The sequence below is a fragment of the Hevea brasiliensis genome, chromosome 11 (genome assembly GCF_030052815.1).
Source record: "Hevea brasiliensis isolate MT/VB/25A 57/8 chromosome 11, ASM3005281v1, whole genome shotgun sequence".
Taxonomy (NCBI): domain Eukaryota; kingdom Viridiplantae; phylum Streptophyta; class Magnoliopsida; order Malpighiales; family Euphorbiaceae; genus Hevea; species Hevea brasiliensis.
The window spans coordinates 68,261,797-68,285,686 of NC_079503.1; positions in this window are offsets into that span (position 1 = coordinate 68,261,797).

A 23,890-nucleotide genomic window follows, 5' to 3' on the forward strand; every position below is an offset into this window, starting at 1 on the left:
ATCAGATTAATTTTAGAAACCTAGATTAAATTAAGAACGATTACACTAACCTCTTGATGCACTGCAACGTGTTTGCACCTTTGAGATTCATCTTCAGGACACCAGATGTTGTCCCTCTAGCTTGTCCACACCAAGAACACCTATGGCAGCCCTTGAACAACTTCTAAAGTTTTTTCTATTAATTAGAAATTCAAGTTCTGCCTTTTAAGAGATTAGAGATGTAAACAGGACACTAGAAACAATTTCTAGCATTCTTAATTCAAGAGATTGATGGCTAATCTCTTTGAATTGATGAGAGATGAAGAAGAATAGATGAAAAGCCTCAAAGTGGCATGACAAAGGAGAGGAGTGTCTGCTGGTTTCTTTTTTTTTTCTTAACAACACTTAAATAGCTAGGTTAACACATTAAACCCTTGCCACATGTCACCCTTTGATTAGCTCTAGTTTTAAGTGACCCAATCACATTGTGCCAAGTTTCGAACCTATATTTAATCTTGATTTTAATCATCTCACATGATTAAAAAACATTTGGCAAGCTTATGTGTAATCCCATGAGTCACCATCTCATGGTGCCACGTGTCACACTGTGAAATAACCAAAATGCCCCTGTGTCTTAATTTTGAGTTCTCAACCCAAAATAATTATTTCTCTTCCTCTAATTAATTTATATCAAATATAAATTATTTAATTAATCTCTAGTAATTAATTTCTCATTAATTAAATTCATATTTAAACACTTTAAATATAAATTTAATTTATACTACACATCCAATAGTCTAGATTTGGTTTAAAGTCATGCTAGGGACTTTGCAATTTAATTGCAAACCAAACCTATTTAATTAATCAATTAAACTCTTTAATTAATTAATTAAATCATATTTAAATAGGTGATAACTTGTGTATGTGTGTGACTTACTAGGCTCATCACTAATTGGCAATGAGACATGATATCAACTCTTAATATCATCAGAACTCTTTCTTACCATAAATGATTTCTCTAAATCATTTAATGAACCTTATATACCATGGTTAACACCTAGCATAGCACGCCATGGCCACCCAATTAGTAATAAGGTTTACCTCAAATGAACCTATAATCATATGTTACCATGCACTAGAATCTCTCTGTTACAAAATCCCAACTCAAGCTGGAGTCATGGTTTATGTCAAACTCCATTTGCTATGAATATTATGTTCTCTTTTAATTCCAGTTCTTGATTAAAAAGATTTTCTCATCAGAAACTCTTTTCTGAATAAATCTATCTGTCCTGGCCAGGAACTTGAAACATCAAGAATAATTAAATGAACATAGGATTTTATCTCTATTTACTTAGAGGAACAGATTCCATCTTGATCAACACCTACCTCTATATATAACTAGTAGGAGCCAACAGATGCCCATATACCCATACATAATACAAGTATGAAAGCAGTATCAAACTCAAACTACCTATATACAAGATAACTGTGCTATTTCAGATCTAAAGATTATATGCACTGATATGATTTATGACAAAACATTGACAAGAGTAAACTCCATGTGCTTGTCATAAGTGTCACTAGTTCGGCCTACTTATCATTTATAAGTGTCTATCATATTTGTTATATGGCATGAGACTCACCATTCCATCTTATTTATATCTCATATAAATAACTTGGGAACAAATATGAATACAATCTTTCTGGATAAGTCATGTCCTTATTATGAAGTATTATCGATTGTGAACCTATTTATGATACTTTGTACTAGTAATATTGTCACTCATATTCTTAACAACTTAAGAATAATATTTCTAACAAAATATCAATGGACCTTATCTATTACACATAAATATATTATGTAAACGGAAAAGTGGAAATGCCTTTTATTAATAAAATATGTACAAGATACATACTAAATGATATGCTCTAAGGCATACTACTAACAATCTACCACTAGCACTAGAGCCATTCATTACAACACCTTAGACCCATCTTCTTAAGATGTCGGTCTAACTGAGCTTGTGACAAAAGCTTCGTGAATGGATCAGCTAGATTTTTCAGCTGATGTTATTTTTCTGCATGGCTATATTGCCTTGCCCAACTATATATCTGATAATGTGGTAGTGCCTTTCTATGTGTTTGGATTTTGGGTGAGACCTTAGTTCCTTAGCCTGTATGACTGCTCCATTGTTGTCACAGTGTAGTGGAACTGCTGCCTCAATGGAAGGAACTACTGCAAGTTCTGTCATGAACTTCTTTATCCAAACAGCTTCCTTTGCAGTATCTGATGCAGCAATATACTCAGCCTCTGTAATGGAATCTGCAGTCGTGCTCTATTTGGAACTCTTCCAACTGACTGCACCTCCATTACAAATGAACACATATCGAGAGGTAGACTTTCTATCATCGATATCTGATTAGAAGTCAGAATCAGTATAACCATCCAATTGCAAGTCTGCACCTCCATAAATCAAGAATAAATCCTTAGTTCTTCTCAAGTACTTAAGGATATTCTTGACAGTTATCCAGTGTTCCAAACCTGGATTGGATTGATACCTGCTAGTTAACTAACAGCATATGCGATATCCGGCCTAGTACACAACATTGCATACATTAAACTTCCAATAACCGAAGCATATGGAATCCTAGCCATCTTGTCTCTTTCTTCAGGTGTCTTTGGAGGCATCTCTTTAGAAAGGTGGATACCATGGCTCACTGGTAACAATCCTCTCTTGGAATCAAGCATGTTAAACCTCTTTAACACCTTTTCCAAGTATAGACTTTGTGATAAACCAATTATTCTTTTCGCTCTATCTCTATATATGCGAATCCCAAAAATATAGGTTACCTCCCCTAAGTCTTTCATGGAGAATGTATTTGACAACCATACCTTTATAGTTGTCAACATACCTGTGTCATTACCCATCAACAGTATGTCATCCACATATAAGACAAGGAAAGTGATAGCACTGTCACTAACCTTCTTATATACACATGGCTCATCCTCATTTTTGATAAAACCAAAGGATTTAATGGCTTCATCAAAATGGATGTTCCAACTCCTCGAAGCTTGTTTCAACCCATAAATGGATCGTTTTAGCTTGCATACCTTGGAACCATCTTGGGATTCAAAACCCCTAAGTTGTTCCATGAAAAATGTTTTCTTCAATGTATCCATTGAGAAAAGCTGTTTTGACATCCATCTGCCAAATCTCATAATCATAGTATGCAGCTATTGCTAATAAAATCCTAATTGATTTAAGCATGGCAACAGGCGAGAAAGTCTCCTCATAGTCGACTCTTTGCCTTTGGCGAAACCCTTTCGCTACTAGCCTTGCCTTATAGGTCTCTACCTTTCCATTAGAACCAATTTTCTTCTTGAAAACCCATTTGTTCCCTATAGGTACAATACCTTTAGGTGGGTCAACAAGATCTCAAACTTGATTCTTATACATGGAATCAATCTCGGATTTCATAGCATCAATCCATTTTGAAGAGTCTATATCTGATATAGCTTCTTCATAGGTAAGTGGATCATCTCCATGATCTACTTCTTCATGAGTAGACAACTCTTGTTCTTCTTCATGAAGAAAACCATATCTCACTGGTGGGTAAGATACCCTGGTTGTTCTACGAGGAACAGCTGTAGATGTTTCAACAACGGGTATAGGTTGACTAGATGAATCTATATCCATCTGATCTGTTGGTTGGTCAGAATTCTCCAATTCTAACTCTATTTGCCTTCCTTTGCCTCCTTCTTGAACAAACTGTTGTTCAAGAAATGTGGCATCTCTACTTATCACAACCTTTTGTGAAGTAGGCAAATAAAATTAATATCCAAAACTATCTTTTGGATATCCAACAAATTGACCTTTTTCTGATCTGGTCTCCAATTTATCACTGTTCAGTTTTTTGATATAAGCTGGACAACCCCAAATCTTAACATGCTTAAGACTTGGTTTTCTTCCATGCCATATCTCATAAGGTGTGGAAGAAACTGATTTTGATGGAATCCTATTCAGAATATACAAAGCTGATTCTAATGCAAATCCCCAAAAGGAGATTGGCATATCAGTATAGCTCATCATACTATGTACCATATCCAATAGGGTACGATTTCTCCTTTCAGATACACCATGCAGCTATGGCATTCCTGGAGGAGTCAGCTGGGAAACAATGCCGTGCTCTCTCAAGTTTTCATCAAATTCAGTACTCAAATATTCACCTCCACGATCTGATCGAAGAGCTTTAATACTCTTTCCTGTTTGATTTTCTACTTTAGATTTAAATTCTTTAAACTTTTCAAAGGATTCATGTTTGTATTTCATCAAATACAAATATCCAAATCTTGATTTATCATCAGTAAAGGTAATAAAATAATGAAAGCCCCCTCTAGCCATTTCTTTAAATGGACCACATACATCACTATGTATTAGCTCCAAAATATTTTCAGCTCTTAGCCCTTTTCCAATAAAGGGTGATCTAGTCATTTTGCCCTGAAGGCAAGATTCACAAGTTGGAGTAGGCTCAGAGCCCAATGAGGATAGAATCCCCATTTTCTCCAGTTTTGCAATCCTATCTTCTGCAACATGACATAACCTTAAGTGCCAAATATATTTTGAACTTGAGTTGGTTTTCACCATGGCATTGCATTCTTTTAGATTGGTATACTCTGGGCAGTGAAAACACTTTCTTACTGGTAATGGAAACACTTTCCTGTTGGTAGTGGAAACACTTTCCTTTGCCTCCATCAGCTTTAGTCTTCCTTTTCTATTTAGCTATTTTCTTGGAAGGACCAGGAATCTGAAGTTTCTTTTTCTTATTGCCCTTCTTCTTATTGGACTTTCCAGCAAAAGAAGATGCAATTAAAGCTACCGCTTTTCCTTTATTGCCCGGTATATTCTTTTGGGCAATAACCAGCATGTTGAGTATACCAGCTAAGGTGCATTCCTGTTGAGTCATATGGAAATTTGTCACAAAATTCCCAAAAGACTCAGGAAGGGACTGAAGGATCAAATCCGTCTATAGTTGGAAATCCATGTTGAAGTCAAGATGTTCCAACTGCTCAATCAGCCGAATCATCTTGTGGACATGATCCCCAACATTCTGTCCCTCAGACATCCTCATATGGAATAGCTGTCTAGATATCTCATACCTAGCATTCCTGCTGTGCTCACCATACAACTCTTGTATGTGAAGGAGAATCTCACTCGCACTCTGCATGTTCTCATGTTGCTTCTGTAACTCATTACTCATGGAAGCAAGCATGTAACACTTAGCTCTCATATTATGCTCCTTCCACTTGTCCAAAGTTTCATGTTCCTCTTGTGTGGCCTCTGGAGCTAAGGGACCAGGAACATTTGAATCTAGAACATATCATATATGTTCAAGGTTCAGGACAAGTTTCAAATTTCTTAGTCAATCAGACAGATTAGGTCCTGTCAACCTATTGTGATCAAGTATGCTTGCAAGGATATTGGATAGTGATGGTTGTTTTGTGCTCATTTTTATCAGAAAATTAACTGCAGAAAATAACCAGATTAATTAGTAAATGTATCATGTAATTAACCAAAATGATTATGGTCTTTTAATCAAATTGGTCCTCCCACTAACTTAGCGAATCCTACACTTCCAAAGTAAAAAACAGAAATCCTAGTTGGATAGATTTCTAGTGGGTGATTGAATTCTTATAATTCTATTGATCATCCTCAGGTACATCCATTATTGGAATTACAATAAACTATAAGTGAGCATCTCATGTGAGGTTCAATCCTTTACCTAGCCCCTAATGCTCAAAATCTCAGGTACATCCATTATTGACTTATCTTGCAATAGTTAAGTTAATCCCATTAAGCCAGTAATTATGTAAATAATTTTAATGTCCTCAGGTACATCCAATATTGGCCACCAAACCATTTGCATATTTACAACATCTCATGCTTAACAATTATTCTTAAGAAAATCTCTTAAATTAATTGCACTTATGTAACTATTTAAAATTTCTTAAAATAATTACCCCAATGGAGGGCCTATGTTATAATTACTTTAATTATAGCATTTACAACTTAATCATTTGTTTGGAAGATTTTATGGTCATTCTAATTACTATTAAGGTCTCACTTTGCACATTATCCATTTAGCATGCATATATCATATAATTGCATACATTCCCATACATCTCATGCATTCATGGATAAGCAGTAAATATGGTATGATCATGGACTTTCTAAGGGATTCAATTCTGAGCCACCAAGAATTGAATCAGGGCATTCCTAGGTGCATTCATTCATTCATTTTACAAGAGTTGCTGAAGGAGTACATAATCAACACTTGATCTTGAATTCCTCCCACTGGTCCCACCAATGCTCTTGACCTCCTTGAACTTCTTGCAATCCAATATTACATGGTAATCCTTGGCATACCAAGGCGAATTTACAAGAACTTAAATAAATAAAATTACAACCCAAAAATTATTACAAACTTAATAATACATACCCAAAATAAATTAATTAATTTACAATCCCAAAGAAACATAAAAGAAATAAATCCAATCACATTGGTCTTTTATAGTCCATGATCATCCATCATGCATATCACTATTTAACAATTAAATAAAACATACATACTTAAATTAAATTGAATATCTCATATTCAACTTAAAAATCCAGATTTGAATATGATTCAAATAAATTTAAAAATTCGGATTTGAATCACATTCAAACAACTTTAAAAATTCATATTTGAATCACATTCAAACATTTTTTTAAAAAATCATATTTGAATCACATTCAAACATTTTTTAACAAATCAGATCTGAATTTTATTCAATCAATTTTAAAAAATCAGATTTAAATATTATTCAAACAACTTTAAAAATTCAGATTTGAATCACATTCAAACAACTTTTAAAGTTCAGATTTGAATCACATTCAAAAAATTTTTAAAATTCTGATTTGTATCATAATTTAATTGTGTGATTAAAATTCTTATTGAACAATTTAATTAGACATAGGATGAGCTTTTAGATCTTACAACAATTGTAAATTAAAAAGCAAACCTTGCGCCACCTTGAAGAACCATTGTTGCCGCCACCAATGGTGGCTTCACCATGTGTGCCACCACACATCCATTGCAACCAGCAATGGATCAATCATCTCATGATCAAATCACACAATTAAATCATATAATCAACAATCTAAATGGCAAATATAGTGGCTCTGATACCAATTGAAGGAACGGAAGCGTGAAAAACACAAGTTTATACCATTGAATTCAAAAATTTTCACCTAGGGTCACGTGCATCATGCAAGATTTATTTTTATCTATTTGATTTCAATGATAAAAAACATATTAAAACTCTTTTAATATGTTTTTGGATCTGTATTTGCCATTTAAGATTATAAAATTAATCAGATTAATTTTAGAACCCTAGATTAAGTTAAGAACGATTACACTAACCTCTTGATGCACTGCAGCGTGTCTGTGCCTTTGAGATTCGTCTTCAAGACACCAGATGTTGTCCCTCTAGCTTGTCCACACCAAGAACACCTATGGCAGCCCTTGAACAGCTTCTAAAGTTTTTTCTATTAATTAGAAATTCAAGTTCTTCCTTTTAAGAGATTAGAGATATAAACAGCACACTAGAAACAATTTCTAGCGTTCTTAATTCAAGAGATTGATGGCTAATCTCTTTGAATTGATGAGAGATGAAGAAGAATAGATGAAAAGCCTCAAAGTGGCATGACAAAGGAGAGGAGTGGCTACTGGTTTCTTTTCTATTTCATAACAACACTTAAATAGTTAGGTTAACACATTAAACCCTTGCCACATGTCACCCTTTGATTAGCCCTAGGTTTAAGTGACCCAATCACATTGTGCCAAGTGTCAAACCTATATTTAATCTTGATTTTAATCATCTTACATGATTAAAAAACATTTGGCAAGCTTTTGTGTAATCCCATGTGTCACCATCTCATGGTGCCACGTGTCACACTGTGAAATGACCAAAATGCCCCTGTGTCTTAATTTTGAGTTCTCAACCCAAAATAATTATTTTTCTTCCTCTAATTAATTTATATCAAATATAAATTAATTAATTAATCTCTATTAATTAATTTCTCATTAATTAAATTCATATTTAAACACTTTAATTATAAATTTAATTTATACTACACATCCAATAATCTAGATTTGGTTTCAGGTCATGCTAGGGACTTTGCAATTTAATTGCAAACCAAACATATTTAATTAATCAATTAAACTCTTTAATTAATTAATTAAATCATATTTAAATAGGTGATAACTTGTGTATGTGTGTGACTTACTAGGCTCATCACTAATTGGCAATGAGACATGATATCAACTCTTAATATCATCAGAACTCTTTCTTACCATAAATGATTTCTCTAAATCATTTTATGAACCTCATAGACCATGGTTAACACCTAGCATAGCACGCCATGGCCACCCAATTAGTAATAAAGTTTACCTTAAATGAACCTATAATCATATGTTACCATGCACTAGAATCTCTCTGTTACAAAATCCCAACTCAAGCTGGAGTCATGGTTTATGTCAAACTCCATTTGCTATGAATATTATGTTCTCTTTTAATTCCAGTTCTTGATTAAAAGATTTTCTTATCGTAAACTCTTTCTGAATAAATCTATCTGTCTGCCAGAACTTGAAACATCAAGAACAATTAAATGAACATAGGATTTTATCTCTATTTACTTAGAGGAACAGATTCCATCTTAATCAACACCTACCTCCATATATAACTAGTAGGAGCCAACACATGCCCATATACCCATACATAGTACAAGTATGAAAGCAGTATCAAACTCAAACTACCTATATACAAGATAATTGTGCTATCTCAGGTCTAAAGATTATATGCACCGATATGATTTATGACAAAACATTGACAAGAGTAAACTCCATGTGCTTGTCATAAGCGTCACTGGTTCGGCCTACTTATCATTTATAAGTGCCTATCATATTTGTTATATGGCGTGAGACTCACCATTCCATCTTATTTATATCTCATATAAATAACTTGGGAACAAATATGAATACAATCTTTCTGGATAAGTCATGTCCTTATTATGAAGTATCCTCGATTGTGAACCTATTTATGATACTTTGTATTAGAAATATTGTCACTCATATTCTTAACAACTTAAGAATAATATTTCTAACAAAATATCAATGGACCTTTTCTATTACACATAAATATATTATGTAAACAGAAAAGTGGAAATGCCTTTTGTTAATAAAATATGTACAAGATACATACTAAATGATATGCTCTAGGGCATACTACTAACATTATGACAATACATTGACAAGAGTAAACTCCGTGTGCTTGTCATAAGTGTCACTGGTTCGGCCTAGAAATCATATATAAGTGCCTATCATGTTTGTTATATGATATGAGACTCACCATTCCATCTTATTTATATCTCATACAAATAACTTGGGAACAAACATGAATATAATCTTTCTGCATAAGTCATGTCCTTATTATGAAGTATCCTCAATTGTGAACCTATTTATGATACATTGTGCTGGAGATACTGTCACTCATATTCTTAACAACTTAAGAATAGAATTTCTAACAAAATATCAATGGACCTTTTTTATTACACATAAATATATTATGTAAACGAAAAAGTGGAATGCCTTTTATTAATAAAAGATATACAAGATACATACTAAATGATATGCTCTGGGGCATACTACTAACAATCTCCAACTAGCACTAGAGCCATTTATTACAATATCTTAGACCCATCTTCTCAAGATGTAGGTCTAGTTGAGTCTGTGACATAGGCTTAGTGAATGGATCAGGTAGATTTTCAGCTGATGCTGTTTTCTGCATGGCTACATCACCTCGTCTAACTATTTCTCTGATAACGTGGTAGCAGCTTTCTATGTGTTTGGATTTCTGGTGAGACCTGGGTTCTTTAGCCTGTATGACTGCTCCATTATTGTCACAGTGTAGTGGAACTGCTGACTCAATGGAAGGAACTACTGCAAGTTCTGTCACGAACTTCTTTATCCAAACAGCTTCCTTTGCAGCATCTGATGCAACAATATACTCAGCCTCGGTAGTGGAATCTGTAGTCATGCTCTACTTGGAACTCTTCCAACTGATTGCACCTCTATTACAAATGAACACATGCCTAGAGGTAGACTTTCTATCATCGATATCTGATTGAAAATCAGAATCAGTATAACCATCTAATTGCAAGTCTCCACCTCTATAAATCAAGAATAAATCCTTAGTTCTTCTCAAGTACTTAAGGATATTCTTGATAGCTATCCAGTGCTCCAAACCTGGATTGGATTCATGCCTGCTAGTAAAACTAACAGCATATGTGATATCCAGCCTAGTACACAACATTGCGTATATTAAACTTCCAATAGTCAAAGCATATGGAATCTTGGCCATTTTATCTCTTTCTTTAGGTGTCTTTGCAGACATCTCTTTAGAAAGGTGGATACCATGTCTCACTGGCAACAATCCTCTCTTGAAATCAAACATGTTAAACCTCTTTAACACCTTTTCCAAGTATAGACTTTGGGATAAACCAATTATTCTTTTCGCTCTATCTCTATAGATGCGAATCCCAAGAATATAGGTTACCTCCCCTAAATCTTTCATGGAGAATGTATTTGACAACCATACCTTTACAATTGTCAACATACCTGTGTCATTACCCATCAACAGTATGTCATCCACATATAAGACAAGGAAAGTGATAGCACTGTCACTAACCTTCTTATATACACATGGCTCATCCTCATTTTTGATAAAACCAAATGATTTAATGGCTTCATCAAAACGGATGTTCCAACTCCTCGAAGCTTGCTTCAACCCATAAATGGATCGCTTTAGCTTGCACACCTTAGAACCACCTTGGGATTCAAAACCCCTAGGTTGTTCCATGAAAATGTTTTCTTCAATGTATCCATTGAGAAAAGCTGTTTTGACATCCATCTACCAAATCTCATAATCATAGTATGCAGCTATTACTAATAGAATCCTAATTGATTTAAGCATGGCAACAGGCAAGAAAGTCTCCTCATAGTCGATTCCTTGCCTTTGGCGAAACCCTTTCGCTACTAGCCTTGCCTTATATGTCTCTACTTTTCCATCAGAACCAATTTTCTCCTTGAAAAACTATTTGTTCCCTATAGGTACAATACCTTCAAGTTGGTCAACAAGATCCTAAACTTGATTCTTATACATGGAATCAATTTCAGATTTCATAGCATCAATCCATTTTGAAGAGTCTATATCTGATATAGCTTCTTCATAGGTAAGTGGATCATCTCCATGATCTACTTCTTCATGAGTAGACAACTCTTGTTCTTCTTCATGAAGAAAACCATATCTCACTGGTGGTGAGATACCCTGGTTGTTCTATGAGGAATAGCTGTAGATGTTTCATCAATGTGTGTAGGTTGACTAGATGGATCTATATCCATCTGATCTGTTGGTTGGTCAGAATTCTCCAATTCTAACTCTATTTGCCTTCCTTTACCTCCTTCTTGAACAAACTATTGTTTAAGAAATGTGGCATCTCTACTTACCACAACCTTTTGTGAAGTAGGCAAATAAAAATAATATCCATAACTATCTTTTGGATATCCAACAAATTGACCCTTTTCTGATCTGGTTTCCATTTTATCAGTGTTCAACTTTTTGATATAAGCTGGACAACCCCAAATCTTAACATGCTTAAGACTTGGTTTTCTTCCATCCATATCTCATAAGGTGTAGAAGAAACTGATTTTGATGGAATCCTATTCAGAATATACAAAGTTGATTCTAATGCAAATCCCCAAAAGGAGATTGGCATATGAGTATAGCTCATCATACTACGTACCATATCCAATAGGGTACGATTTCTCCTTTCAGATACACAATTCAGCTGTGGTGTTCCTGGAGGAGTCAGCTAGGAAACAATGTCGTGCTCTCTCAAGTATTCATCAAATTCAGTACTCAAATATTCACCTCTACGATCTGATCGAAGAGCTTTAATACTCTTTCTTGTTTGATTTTCTAGAGCTTTAATACTCTTTCCTTTTTGATTTTCTACTCTAGATTTAAATTCTTTGAACTTTTCAAAGGATTCATGTTTGTATTTCATCAAATACAAATACCCAAACCTTGATTTATCATCAGTAAAGGTAATAAAGTAATGAAAACCACCTCTAGCCATTTCCTTAAATGGACCACATACATCACTATGTATTAGCTCCAAAATATTTTCAGCCCTTAGCCCTTGTCCAGTAAAGGGTGATCTAGTCATTTTGCCCTGAAGGCAAGATTCACAAGTTGGAGTAGGCTCAGAGCCCAATGAGGATAGAATCCCCATTTTCTCCAATTTTGCAATCCTATCTTCTGCAACATGACATAACCTTAAGTGCCAAATATATTTTGAACTTGAGTTGTTTTTCACCATGGCATTGCATTCATTTAGATCACTTGCATTCATTTTATGTTTGTCGTTATTATCTAAACAATAAAGATCATCATTCATATAACCTGAACCAATATATTTATTCCAAAATAAATATTGCAAACTTCATCTATGAACTAAAATTCATAGCCATTTCTAGTCAAACTAGATATAGAAATGATGTTCTTAAAAGCATCAGGTACATATAAAATATTATCCAAACACAAAACATGTCCAGACATGTAAAAAGATTTAGATCCTATGGCTAAAGCTTCAATAGTTGAGCCATTGCTAATCCGGACTCTAACATCTTGAGAACGCAAGCTGCTACTATTTGCTAGTTCCTGCATATCATGAGAAATGTGAAAACTAACACCAGTATCTAAAACCCAAGCTGTAGATGAACTATGAGTATCATCAGAATCTAAATAACAAGATATGGACATACCTTCCGAAGGTCTATCCTTCTTTTTCTTCAGAGAAGCAAGATACTCTGGGTAGTTCCTCTTCCAGTGCCCATCCTTCTGGCAGTGGAAACACTTTCCTTTGCCTCCATCAGCCTTAGTTTTCCCTTTCTGTTTAGCTATTTTCTTAGAAGGACCAGGAATCTGAGGTTTATTTTTCTTATTGCCCTTCTTCTTGTTGGACTTTCCAGTAGAAGAAGATGCAATCAAAGCTACCTCTTTTCCTTTATTGCTCGGCATTTTCTTTTGGGCAATAACCAGCATGTTGAGTAAACCAGCCAAAGTGCATTCCTATTTAGTCATATGGAAATTTGTCATAAAATTCCCAAAAGACTCAGGAAGGGACTGAAGGATCAAATCCGTCTGTAGTTGAAAATCCATGTTAAAGTTAAGATGTTCCAACTGCTCAATCAGCCGAATCATCTTGTGGACATGATTCCCAACATTCTGTCCCTCAGACATCCTCATGCGGAATAGCTGTCTAGATATCTCATACCTAGCATTCCTGCTGTGCTCACCATACAACTCTTGTAGGTGAAGGAGGATCTCACTTGCACTCTGCATGTTCTCATGCTGCTTCTGTAACTCATTACACATGGAAGCAAGCATGTAACACTTAGCTCTCATATCATGCTCCTTCCACTTGTCCAAAGTTTCATGTTCCTCTTGAGTGGGCTCTGCAGATAAGGGACCAGGAACATTTGAGTCTAGAACATATTCTATATGTTCAAGGTTCAGGACAAGTTTCAAATTTCTTAGCCAATCAGAGAGATTAGGTTCTGTCAACTTATTGCGATCAAGTATGCTTGCAAGGATATTGGATGGTGGTGGTTGTTCTGTGCTCATTATTATTAGAAAATTAACTGTAGAAAACAATCAGATTAATTAGTAAATGTATCAAGTCATTAACCAAAATGATTATCATCTTTTAATCAAATTGGTCCTCCCACTAACTTAGGGAATCCTACACTTCCAAAGTAGAAAACGGAAATCCTAGTTGGATGGATTTCTAGTGGGTGATTGAATTCTTATAATTCTATTGATCATCCTCAGGTACATCCATTATTGGAATTACAATAAACTATAAGTGAGCAACTATTTGCCCATCACATCTCATGTGAGGTTCAATCCTTTACCTTGCCCCTAATGCTCAAAATCTTAGGTACATCCATTATTGACTTATCTTGTATTAGTTAAGTAGATCCCATTGAGCCAATAATTATGTAAATAATTTTAATGTCCTCAGATACATCCAATATTGGCCACCAAACCATTTACATATTTACAACATCTCATGCTTAACAATTATTCTTAAGAAAATCTCTTAAATTAATTGCATCTTATTCAAGTATTTAAAATTTCTTAAACTAATTGCCTCAATAGAGGGCCTGTGTTATAATTACATTAATTATAGTATTTCCAACTTAATCATTTGTTTGGAAGATTTTATGGTCATCCTAATTACTAATAAGGTCTCACTTTGCACATTATCCATTTATCATGCATATATCATATAATTGCATACATTGCCATACATCTCATGCATTCATGGATAAATAGTAAATATGGTATGATCATGGACTTTCTAAGGGAATCAATTCTACGCCACCAAGAATTGAATCAGGGCATTCCTAGGAGCATTTCATTCATTCATTTTACAAGAGTTGCTAAAGGAATACATAATCAACACTTGATCTTGAATTCCTCCCACTGGTCCCACCAATGCTCTTGACCTCCTTGAGCTTCTTGCAATCCAATTACATAGTAATCCTTAGCATACCAAGGCGAATTTACAAGAATTTAAATAAATAAAATTACAACCCAAAAATTATTACAACCTTAATAATACATGCCCAAAATAAATTAAAATAAATTAATTAATTTACAATGCCAAAGAAACATAAAAGAAATAAATCCAATCACATTGGTCTTTTATAGTCCATGATCATCCATATTGCATATCACTATTTAACAATTAAATAAAATATACATACTTAAATTAAATTGAATATCTCATATTCAACTTAAAAATCCAGATTTGAATATGATTCAAACAAATTTAAAATTCAGATTTGAATCACATTCAAACAAATTTATAAATTCTGATTTGAATCACATTCAAACAACCTTAAAAATTCATATTTGAATCACATTCAAACAATTTTTAAAAATCACATTTGAATCACATTCAAATAATTTTTAAAAATTCAGATTTGAATATTATTCAAACAACTTTAAAAATTTAGATTTGAATATGATTCAAACAACTTTAAAAATTCATATTTGAATCACATTCAAATAACTTTTAAAATTCAGATTTGAATCACATTCAAACAATTTTTAAAATTCTGAATTGAATCAAAATTTAATTGTGCGATTAAAACTCCTAATTAAACATTTTAATTAGTCATATGATGAACCTTTGATCATGCAACAATTGCAGAATTTAATGACAACCATGCGCACCATGATCTTCCCAAACCATGCGCACCATGTTGGAGTTCATCAAGCATGCTGCCACACATCCATTGCAACCAGCAATAGATAAATCATCTCATGATCAAAACACACAATTAAATCATATAATCAATAATCTAAATGGCAAATATAGTGGCTCTGATACTAATTGAAGGAGCGGAAGCATGAAAAACACAAGTTTATACCATTGAATTCAAAAAATTTTCACCTAGGATCACATGCATCATGCAAGATTTATTTTTATCTATTTGATTTCAATGATAAACAACATATTAAAACTCTTTTAATATGTATTTAGATCTGTATTTTCCATTTAAGATTTTAGAATTAATCAGATTAATTTTAGAACCCTAGATTAGATCAAGAATAAATACACTAACCTCTTGACCCACTGCAGCGTATTTGTACCTTTGGGATGCGTCTTTAGGACACCAGATGTTGTCCCTCTAGCTTGTCCACACCAAGTTCACCTATGACAGCCCTTGAACAGCTTCTAAAGCTTTTTCTATTAATTAGAAAATCAAGTTTTTCCTATTGAGATATTTAAGATGTAAATAGGACACTAGAAATAATTTTTAGCATTTTTAATTCAAGAGATTGTTTGCTAATCTCTTGGAATTGATGAGAGATGAAGAAGAAGAGAGAATGGGAGCTCCAAGGGTGGTGGCACAAAGGAGGCAGCAACTGATTGTCATTTTTTCTTTTCATAACAACGCTTATATAGCTAGGTCACCACTTAAAACCCTTGCCACATGTCACCTTCTGATTGGCTCTAGGTTTAATTGACCCAATCACATTGTGCCAAGTGTCAAACCTATATTTAATCTTAATTTTAATCATTTTACATGATTAAAAGACATTTCGCAAGCTTATGTGTAATGCCATGTGTCACCATCTCATGGTGCCACATGTCACCCTGTGAAATGACCAAAATGCCCCTGTGTCTTAATTTTGAGTTCTCAACCCAAAATAATTATTTCTCTTCTTGTAATCAATTTATACTAAATTTAAATTAATTAATTAATCTTTATTAATTAATTTCTCATTCATTAAATTCATATTTAAACACTTTAAATATAAATTTAACTTATACTATACATCCAATAATCTAGATTTGGTTTCAAGCCATGCTAGGGACTTTGCAATCTAATTGCAAACCAAACCTATTTAATTAATCAATTAAACTCTTTAATTAATTAATTAAATCATATTTAATTTGGTGATTACTTGTGTATGTGTGTGACTCACTACGCTCATCACTAATTAGCAATGAGATATGATATCAACTCTTAATATCATCAGAACTATTTCTTACCATAAATGATTTCTCTAAATCATTTTATGCACCTCATAGACCATGGTTAACACCTAGCATAGCATGTCATGGCCACCCAATCAGTAATAAGGTTTACCTTAAATGAACCTATAATCATATGTTACCATGCACTAGAATCTTTCTGCTACAAAATCCCAATTCAAGCTGGAGTCATGGTTTATGTCAAACCCCATTTGCTATGAATATTATGTTCTCTTTTAATTCCAGTTCTTCATTAAAAGATTTTCTCATCAGAAACTCTTTTCTGAATAAATCTATCTGTCCTGGCCAGAAACTTGAAACATCAAGAACAATTAAATGAACATAGGATTTTATCCCTATTTACTTAGAGGAATGGATTCCATCTTGATCAACACCTACCTCCATATATAACTAGTAGGAGCCAACACATGCCCATATACCCATACACAGTACAAGTATGAAAATAGTATCAAACTCAAACCACCTATATACAAGATAACTGTGCTATCTCAGGTCTAAAGATTATATGCACTAATATGATTTATGACAATACATTGGCAAGAGTAAACTCCATGTGCTTGTCATAAGTGTCACTGGTTCGGCCTACTTATCATGTATAAGTGCCTATCATGTTTTTTATATGGCATGAGACTCACCATTCTATCTTATTTATATCTCATACAAATAACTTGGGAACAAACATGAATACAATCTTTCTGGATAAGTCATGTCTTTATTATGAAGTATCCTTGATTGTGAACCTATTTATGATACTTTGTGCTAGAGATACTGTCACTCATATTCTTAACAACTTAAGAATAGAATTTCTAACAAAATATCAATGGACCTTTTCTATTACACATAAATATATTAGGTAAACGAAAAAGTGAAAATGCCTTTTATTAATAAAAGATGTACAAGATACATACTAAATGATATGCTCTAGGGCATACTACTAACATCAAGTACCTCAGGCCGTCACGCCATCGGTCACATATGTATCTCCCGGTGTGCAACAGAACAACTAATGAGCTACAATAAATATTAGGCACAAGGCCAAGTATCATCACAATATCAGAATGGCTAAAAGCCATAAAAACACAGAATGGCATAATGCCATGTGCAGTACTGCTAACTGAACCCTATTGGCATGCCAACCTATCCAAACCAATCTTGCTAGGTGTACTAGGGCATGTTACACTTTTAAATTTTACAATTCTTGAAATTGAAGTTTAATTGTTACTATTCATTTCATTAGTCAACTAAAATGTTGACTTTTGCATAGAAAATAGGTACATTGGTTCTAATATTCCCAACATATCACATTTTACATTCGAAAATTGTTGGTATTGGTTGCCAATACCATTTCTAAGCTTAGTGTTGGTTATTCACAATTTTCAAATTTCAAGCACTAAGTTTACTATTCCATTAGTCATTTGTACAGTAGGAATTTGGCAAAATTGTCTTCATGAAAGTTGTTCCTTTTTGTGTCTAGTTACATTTCCTTTTTTGAATAACTCTATTTGGAGTTTTTTTATCTCAAGTTATGGCCTAACCACCATAACTGGCCGGATTGGACAGAATCCAAAATTCTGGACAAAACTGGTTCTGCCAGATTTGGTAACTTAAGTTTGGTTGGCAATTTGACTAGGTTATGATCAGAATTTTGATTTATGTTCTTCATGAAAGTTGTAGGTCTATGTCTTAGCTTTCTACTGGTAAAATTTTACGTCAATTGGACCTTTCAACACTGAGTTATGACTAAATGAATAAACACTATTTATTTGGTCATTTTGCCCAGGCAGAATGCAAGTCACCCGGATTAGGGAAATTTTTAGGTCAACTTGGTTTAGTTTTCTGGGTAGGGTTTCTTTACAAAAGTGGTGTCATTATGTGTCTAGTTTCATGTCCAATTGGCCTTGCACCAATTGAACCTCTACAACTCCATTTATAACTGCCCAAACCTGCTGGACTCACACCTAGTCCTGCAGGTCACCAAGGGCAGCATGCCTAAGTTCCACTCCAACATCATTACTCACTTCAATTCCTCCTCACACACATTCAAATGGTCACTAATTGACCATTACAAGGTTAAGATATCATTACATGATCAAACCCTATTGTTATTCAAATGTCCAAGTTCTCAAGTTCATTCATGCAAAATACTTGCATTTCACTTACACAATCATGTTCAAGCATTCATCTCATGCTATGGGAAGCTCATAAACACTTTACTTCAAGTAAATTCATCAAACCCGAACCACATAATTTATAGGGATGGATACACATAATTTTTATTTTGTTTTTCTTACATTTTCTACTTATCTCATGGCATTAAGCATGAATCAAGTAAAAGTGCTAAGAGATTGGACACTAACCTCTTTTGCTAACTTTTCCAAGTCTCTAAAAATTTTTTTTTCCTTCTTCAAATTACTGTCCAATGCTTGCTCTAGTGGTAGGGACAATATTTCATGAAGGAAAAATGAGGTTTTATGGTATGGAACTAGGGTTATGGAAGAGAGATAGTAAAGAAGACTTTACTGGTGGTTTAGATGTGTGAGAGAGGGCTGCCGAGAAAATGAAGAAGAAGAACATAAATTTCTTTCATTTTTCTAGTCTCAGTTAGTGATAAATATCCCTTTTAAGTGACTTGGCAAATTCCCATTAGTTAGGGTTTTAAATTTATTCATTTATGACATCATGATTATGTCATAAATGTGAGTTTTATTTTATTTCCACTTCTTTTCTTTTCTACCCCTTTTTAATTTAATTTTAATTAATATTTATTCATATTTTGGTTCATAATAATTATTTACTTAACTGGACAAGTCTGCCAAAAATCATCTTTGAAGACGAAATAACTAAAATGCCCTCCGTTTGGCTTAATAGATTAAAATTGTCTGTACCGATTGAAAATTTTTTCTAAGCATTTTCTTGGCATTCTAATGCCATAGAAACCTCAATGACTCTTCTCTGGAGTCCCAAAAATTATTTTATGAATTTTCTCTCGGGTCTAGGGCTCCTAGTTGCGAGGACCGAAACTTCCCACTGGGTTACCCATCGCTAGGGCACCAGCTCATTTAACTTGGTTGTATTTTATTTCTAAAATTTTTCCTAAATTTTTCTTATTAATATTTAAGTTAATTATGGTTCCTCACTTTAGTTTAAATATTTTTCCTGATGTTATAGCTATCCGGACTGACACCGGTAATCGGAACAGTAGATTGTACGGAATTACTACAGTGAGGGTGTTACAAAAATCAAACAGGAAAGAGTATTAAAGCTCTTCGATCAGATCATGGAGGTGAATACTTGAGTACTGAATTTGATGAATACTTAAGAGAGCACGGCATTGTTTCCCAGCTGACTCCTCTAGGAACACCAAAGCTGAATGGTGTATCTGAAAGGAGAAATCGTACCCTATTAGATATGATGAGCTATACTGACATGACAATCTCGTTTTGCGGATTGGTATTAGAATCAGATTTGCATATTCTGAATAGGGTTCCATCCAAATCAGTATCTTCCACAGCTTATGAGATATGGCATGGAAGAAAACCAAGTCTTAAGCATGTTAAGATTTGGGATTGTCCAGCTTATATATAAAAGCTGAACACTGATAAATTAGAAACCAGATCAGAAAAGGGTCGATTTGTTGGATATCCAAAAGATAGTTTTGGATATTATTTTTATTTGCCTACATCGCAAAAGGTTGTGATAAGTAGAGATGCAACATTTCTTGAACAACAGTTTGTTCAAGAAAGAGGCAAAGAAAGGCAAATAGAGTTAGAATTGGAGAATTCTGACCAACTAACAGATCAGATGGATATAGATCCATCTAGTCAACCTACATCTATTGATGAAACATCTACAGTTATTCCTCATAGATCAACCAGGGTATCTCACCCACTAGTGAGATATGGTTTCCTTTATGAAGAAGAACAAGAGTTATCTACTCATGAAGAAGTAGATCATGGAGATGATCCACTTACCTATGAAGAAGCTATATCGGATATAGACTCTTCAAAATGGATTGATGCAATGAAATCCGAGATTGATTCCATGTATAAGAATGAAGTTTGGGATCATGTTGACCCACTTGATGGTATTGTACCTATAGGGAACAAATGGGTTTTCAAGAAGAAAATTGGTTCTGATCGAAAGGTAAAGACCTATAAAGCAAGGCTAGTAGTGAAAGGGTTTCGCCAAAGGCAAGGAATCGACTATGAGGAGACTTTCTTGCCTATTGCCATGCTTAAATCAATTAGGATTCTATTAGCCATAGCTGCATACTATGATTATGAGATTTGGCAGATGGATGTCAAAACAACTTTTCTCAATGGATACATTGAAGAAAATATTTTCATAGAATAAAGAAGGGGTTTCGAATCCCAAGATGGTTCCAAAGTATGCAAGCTAAAGCGATCCATTTATGGGTTGAAGCAAGCTTCGAGGAGTTGGAACATCCGTTTTGATGAAGCCATTAAGTCATTTGGTTTTATCAAAAATGAGGATGAGCCATGTGTATATAAGAAGGTTAGTGGCAGTGCTATCACTTTCCTTGTCTTATATGTGGATGATATTCTGTTAATGGGTAATGACACAAGTATGTTGACAACTGTAAAGGTATTGTTGTCAAACACATTCTCCATGAAAGACTTAGGGGAGGCAACCTATATTCTTGGGATTCACATCTATAGAGATAGAGCGAAAAGAAAAATTGGTTTATCCCAAAGTCTATACTTGAAAAAGGAGTTAAAGAGGTTTAACATACTTGATTCCAAGAGAAGATTGTTACCAGTGAGACATGGTATCTACCTTTCTAAAGAGATGTCTTCAAAGACACTTGAAGAAAGAGATAAAATGGCCAGAATTCCATATGCTTCGGCTATTGGAAGTTTGATGTATGCAATGTTGTGTACTAGGCCAGATATTGCATATGCTGTTAGTTTGACTAGCAAGTATCAATCCAATCCAGGTTTAGAACACTAGAAAGTTGTCAAAAATATCCTTAAGTACTTGAGAAGAACTAAGGATTTATTCTTGATTTATGGAGGTGGAGACTTGCAATTGGATGGTTATACTGATTATGATTTTTTATCGGATATAGATGATAAAAAGTTTACCTCTGGATATGTGTTCATTTGTAATGGAGGTGCAGTTAGTTGGAAGAGTTCCAAACAGAGTACGACTATAGATTCCACTACTGAGGCTGAGTATAATGCTGGATCAGATGTTGCAAAGGAAGCTGCTTAGCTAAAGAAGTTCGTGACAAAACTTACAGTAGTTCCTTCCATTGAGTCAGCAGTTTTACTTCACTGTGACAAAAATGGAGCAGTCATACAGGCTAAGGAACCCCGGTCTCACCAGAAATCCAAACACATAAAAAGGCGCTACCACATTATCAGAGAAATAGTTGGGCAAGGCGATGTAGCCATGTAGAAAATAGCATCAGCTGAAAATCCAGCTGATCCATTCACTAAACCTATGTCACAAACTCAGGTAGATCAGCATCTTGAAAAAATGGGTCTAAGATATTGTAATGAATGGCTTTAGTGCTAGTGGGAGATTGTTAGTAGTATGCCCTATAGCATATCATTTAGTATGTATCTTGTACATATTTTATTAATAAAATGAATTTTCACTTTCCCATTTTCATAATATATTTATGTGTAATAGAAAAGGTCCATTGATATTTTGTTAGAAATTCTATTCTTAAGTTGTTAAGAATATGAGTGATAGTATTTCTAGCACAAAGTATCATAAATAGGTTCACGATCGAGGATACTTCACAATAAGGACATGACTTAGTGGTGATTCAAAGAAAAAGGTTAGTTGTGCACAAACCTTCAATGCTCTCCTTTCTCTTTACTCACTATTCCTTGTCCGTCCCAACCTCTTTCTCCACTAAAAATACACAAATAGAATGCCTCAATATGCATCTCAATTGCTGCCAAGAACTCATTACATGAATGTCTAATGCATCCCAAATTAGCTTTGCAAAGTTTAGAAAGTTTTAATTTTGGACAACTTGGTGTCCCAATCTTTGAACCCAATTTTTAACCTAGTTTTGATCATAATTTGGTGAGGTGTTCTTCATGAAAATTGTTCATCTGGGTCTTAACTTTATTTTCCTTTTTGAATCACCTAATTCAGAGTTGTGTAGCTCAAGTTATGACCAAAACATAGTTACTATTTACATTACTGTTCACCTTACAGTTTTAGTTCTAGCAGATTTGATGATCCAACTTTGTTCAGCAATTTGATTAAGATAAGTCCATAATTTGGTCTAATATTCTTCATACGAAATGTTCTACTATGTCTTAGGTTTCCATTGGTTCAAAAATTGCCTAAATTGAAGTTTTCTAGAGAGAGTTATGGCCATGCAAATTTTACTGTTCATATGGTAAATCTGCAGATTTCTAGATTTCTATAGATTTGGTGATTCAATTTTGATTAGCAATTTGATTGGGTTAAATCCATAATTTAGCCTTAAGTTCTTCATATGAAATCTTCTACTATGTTTTAAGTTTCTATCGGTTCAAGAATCACCTAAATCGGAGTTTTCTAGAGAGAGTTATGGCCATTCAAAGTTTATTGTTCATGTGCCTAATTCTACAGGTTCCAGAATTTTGTCTCCAAGTTCAAGCTAAGTTTTAGGCAATTTCTGGGCAGTTTCTGGGTTGGGTCTCTTCATGAAAGTTCTAACCCTATGTCTTAAGTTTCATTTCCAATTGGTTTAAGAACTAGAATTAAAACAGAACATAATATTCATAGCAAATGGAGTTTGACATAAACCATGACTCCAGCTCGAATTGGGATTTTGTAACAAAGAGATTCTAGTGCATGGTAATATATGATTATAGGTTCATTTAAGGTAAATCTTATTACTGATTGGGTGGCCATGACATACTATGCTAGGTGTTAACCATGATCTATGAGGTGCATAAAATGATTTAGAGAAATCATTTATGGTAAGAAAGAGTTCGATGATATTAAGAGTTGATATCATGTCTCATTGCCAATTAATTATGAGCCTAGTAAGTCACACACATACACAAATAATCTCCAAATTAAATATGATTTAATTAATTAATTAAATAGTTTAATTGATTAATTAAATAGGTTTGGTTTGCAATTAGATTGCAAATTCCCTAGCATAGCTTGAACCAAATCTAGGTTAATGGATGTATAGT